The following is a 4760-nucleotide window of genomic DNA, read 5'->3' on the forward strand; positions in this document are numbered from 1 at the left end:
AACTCACAAGGAAAATCGCCAACAAGGAACCACAGACACTTGAGCACCTACTTCGCATCATTGACGGTTTCGCAAGGGGCGAGGAGGATTCCAAGCGACGGCAAGCTATACAAGCTGAGTACGATAAAGCCTCTGTCGCCGCTGCTCAAGCTCAAGCACAAGTTCAAGTCGCCGAACCACCTCCCCTGGCTATTCGCCAGCCTCAGCCGGTGATCCAGGGACAGCCGCCAAGGCAAGGCCAAGCCCCCATGACCTGGAGAAAGTTTAGAACCGACCGTGCGGGCAAGGCTGTGATGGTTATCGAAGAAGTGCAAGCCCTCCGCAAGGAGTTCGACGCCCAGCAAGCAAGCAACAATTAGCAACCGGTCCGCAAGAAGGTCCAAAAAGACCTCTACTGCGCCTTCCACGGACGCTCTTCGCACACCACGGAGCAATGCCGAAATATTAGCCAATGTGGCAACGCGCAAGATTCAAGGCCACAGCAGGGAGCAACTGTCGAAGCTCCTCGAGAAGCAGTTCAGGAGCAGGCACCCTTAGCCGAACAACGCCAAGATGCACAGCGAAGGGTAATCCAAGTGATTACAAGGGCTGACCTGCCAACCCAGTTGTCGAAACGGCAGAAGAAGATGCAGATCCGAACGGTCCACAGCATCACTTCGGCAGGTGAAGGGGCACCGCAGTATCTGAACCAACTAATTTCTTTTGGGCCGGAGGACGCCAAAGGAGTTATGTTGCCACATCAAGATCCCCTAGTAATCTCAACCGAGATAGCTGGCTTCGAAGTCCGGCGAATCTTGGTCGACGGAGGGAGTTCGGCCGATGTTATCTTCGCCGAAGCATATGCTAAGATGGGGTTTCCCACCCAAGCCCTTACCCCAGCGCCAGCATCGCTCTGCGGATTCGGCGGAGAGGCAGTTCAAGTTCTTGGCCAGGCACTTTCGATGATAGCTTTTGGCTCGGGAGAGAATAGACGTGAAGAGCAAGTACTGTTCGACGTTGTCGACATCCCGTACAATTACAACGGCATCTTCGGCCGTGCAACCCTGAACAAGTTCGAAGCCATTTCCCACCATAATTATCTCAAGCTCAAGATGCCCGGCCCGGCAGGAGTGATAGTGGTCAAGGGGCTTCAGCCTTCGGCTGCTTCAAAAGGCGATCTGGCCATAATCAACAGAGCAGTGCACAATGTTGAGGCCGAACCGCATGACCTGCCGAAGCACGTGCCAAAGCCCACCCCTCATGGCAAGATAATAAAGGTACAGATGGATGATGCCGACCCCACAAAGCTCGTGTCACTAGGGGGCAACATGGGCGAGGAAGAAGCTGAAAGCATCCTGGAGGTGCTCAAGAAGAATATTGGTATCTTCGCTTGGAGCCCTGTCGAAGTGGGAGGTGTTTCGACAGATCTCATTATGCATCACCTGGCAGTCAAGCCGGAGGCCAAGCCAAGAAAACAGAAGTTGCGCAAGATGTCCGCTGATCGCCAAGAGGCGGCGAAAGCCGAGGTCCAAAAACTACTCAGGGCTAGGGTCATTCAAGAAATCGATCACCCGGAGTGGCTGGCAAATCCAGTGCTGGTGCGAAAGTCAAACGGCAAATGGCGCATATGTGTCGATTTCACAGACCTGAACAAAGTATGTCCGAAAGACGATTTCCCCTTGCCGCGGATTGATCAGCTCGTGGATTCAACAGCTGGCTGCGAACTTATGAGTTTCCTCGATGCGTATTCCGGCTATCACCAGATCCACATGAACCCGCCCGACATCCCCAAGACAGCCTTCATTACTCCATTCGGCACATTTTGTCACCTCAGGATGGCTTTCGGCCTGAGGAATGCTGGAGCAACCTTCGCCAGGCTGGTGTACAAGGTCCTTTGTAAGCAGTTGGGGCGAAACGTGGAAGCTTATGTCGATGACATCGTCGTAAAAAGCCGCAAGGCTTTCGATCATGCGTCTGAACTACAGGAGACCTTTGACAACTTGCGCACAACGGGCATAAAACTGAATCCCGAGAAGTGCGTTTTCGGTGTTCGCGCAGGCAAGCTGTTGGACTTCCTTGTTTCTGAAAGAGGCATTGAGGCGAATCCTGAGAAAATCAACGCTATTCAGCAAATGAAGCACCCGTCGAGCGTACATGAGGTACAAAAGCTTGCGGGCCGAATTGCGGCACTTAGCCGATCCCTCTCAAAGGCAGCCGAAAGAGGTTTATCCTTCTTCAAGACCCTCCGGGGCGCGGGAAAGTTCAATTGGATGCCAGAATGCCAAGCAGCGTTCGACGAGCTAAAGCAATACCTCAAAGCCTACCAGCTCTGATAAGCCCAGCACCAGGGAGCGAACTGCTACTATACTTAGCAGCTTCGCCAGCGGCAGTCAGTGCTGCCCTCGTCCAAGAAACAGAGTTCGGCCAGAAGCCGGTCTATTTCGTCTCTGAAGCATTGCAAGGAGCGAAGACAAGATACATTGAAATTGAAAAGCTCGCTTACGCCCTGGTGATGGCTTCGCGCAAGCTCAAGCACTACTTCTAGGCCCACAAAGTAACAGTGCCATCACAGTACCCCTTGTGCGAAATACTCCGAGGCAAGGAAGTTACTGGCCGACTCAGCAAGTGGGCGGCAGAGCTATCCCCGTTCGACTTGCATTTTGTTGCACGCACCGCTGTCAAGTCTCAAGTGCTAGCTGACTTCGTAGCTGAATGGACATCAGTATTCGCCTCCGAGCTCGAGCCCGTCGAAAAATCCTGGGTGATGTGCTCCGACGGTTTGTGGTCGCATAAGGGGGCAGGCATTGCGGCAGTACTCATTTCGCCGAATGGTGTGCCAATTCGGTATGCTGCAAGGCTGCAGTTCAACACAACCAACAACGCAGCAGAATACAAAGCCATTCTTCTGGGTCTAAGAAAGGCGAAAGCACTGGGAGTCCGGCGCTTGCTAATCCGAACCGATTCTAAGTTGGTGGCAGGCCACGTTGACAAATCCTTCGAGGCAAAAGAAGAAGGAATGAAGAGGTATTTGGAGGCCGTTTGGTCCATGGAAAAGTACTTCACCGGCATAACAGTCGAACACTTACCTAGAGGCCAGAACGAGGAAGCAGACGCCTTGGCGAAATCTGTTGCTTATGGCGGACCACATTTGCCTGGCATCTTTTTCGAAGTCCTACTTGCACCAAGTGTGCCCGTGGACAGCTTGGAGGTCATGGCACCGGGCGAAGACCCACACGACTGGCGAACCCCGTTTGTAAAACATCTTGAAACTGGTTGGCTTCCGGAAGACGAAGCAGAAGCAAAGCGCTTGCAAATCAGGGCCACGAAGTATAAGATGGTCTCGGGCCAGCTCTATCGCTCCGGGGTACTTCAACCCTTACTTCATTGCATCTCTTCCGCCGAAGGCGAGGAAATGGCGAAGGAAATACACCAGGGGCTATGTGGCGCGCACCAAGCGGCAAGAACGGTGGCCTTCAAAGTGTTTAGACAAGGAGTTTACTGGCCCACTGTGTTGAAAGTCTGTGCTGAGCAAATCAAGAAGTGCGAAAGTTGCCAACGTCATGGCCGAAGCCAAACCGTGCCCCACTATGATTTGCAGCCCATTGCGCCAATCTGGCCCTTTACCAGATGGGGACTGGACATCATTGGGCCGTTCCCGGTGGCGCGAAACGGGTATAAGTTCGTAATTGTGGCTGTAGAATATTTCTCTCGGTGGATCGAGGCCGAACCCCTCGGAGCAATCACTTCGGCAACAGTACAGAAGTTTGTTAGGAAAAACATAATCTGCCGTTTCGGAGTGCCAAAAGAGTTCATCACTGACAATGGCAAGCAGTTCGACTCTGACAAGTTCAGAGAGATGTGCGAAGGACTTAACCTGCAAATCAGGTTCGCGTCGGTCGCACACCCGCAGTCAAATGGGGCGGCCGAATGTACAAATGGCAAGATCCTAGAAGCACTAAAGAAAAGGCTCGAGGGGGCAGCGAAGGGTAAATGGCTCGAGGAAATGTTATCTGTTCTCTGGGCCCTTCGGACAACCCCCACAAGACCAACCAAATTTAGCCCGTTCATGCTTCTTTATGGCGATGAGGCAATGACCCCAGCAGAGCTAGGGGCTAACTCACCAAGGGTGATGTTCTCCGAGGGCGAAGGGGGACGCGAAGTGTCGCTCGAACTCCTGGAAGGGGTAAGAGTCGAAGCACTCGAGCACATGCGCAAGTACGCCGTAGGCACTTCGGCAGGGACCCCTCGCACTTTTGCGCCCATATCAGTAAGGGCGAGGCGAAGCGTTTGGCACGCCGTTCGTGCGGACTTGGTAGTTTTCGCCATCTCCCGCGAGAACCGCCGCGACTCCTCTGCAGCGCTCGCTTCGGCCTTGCTGACCTCCTGGCGAAGAGCCTCCATTTTCGGCTCAGTGAGGTTATAATAATCCGTTAGCACGGTGGAGTGAGCCTTTTCTTTCTCCAGTTCGGCCTTGAGGTGATCGACCTCAGCCCTAGCCTCTCTCCCTTTCTCCAATTCGGATTGGAGCCGCTTGTTTTCGGCCTGCGCCTCTTTCAGGGTATTGGCGAGGGCCTCCATCTCCAAATTCTTGCGGCCTATTTCGTCATCCTTGGCCCGAAGACGGTTTTTGAATCCATCAAGACGAGCCCGCATGGTTCGCTCTGTCGAACAGTGAGCCGCAAGGATCTGGATGCAAAATACGAACGCCGAAGAGAGCAAATATTAGTTATGGGACAAGTAAAGAAGTAGGGGAAAACTAAGAATAGAGAAAAAAAACATAC

The sequence above is a fragment of the Oryza sativa genome, chromosome 12 (genome assembly GCF_034140825.1).
Source record: "Oryza sativa Japonica Group chromosome 12, ASM3414082v1".
Taxonomy (NCBI): domain Eukaryota; kingdom Viridiplantae; phylum Streptophyta; class Magnoliopsida; order Poales; family Poaceae; genus Oryza; species Oryza sativa.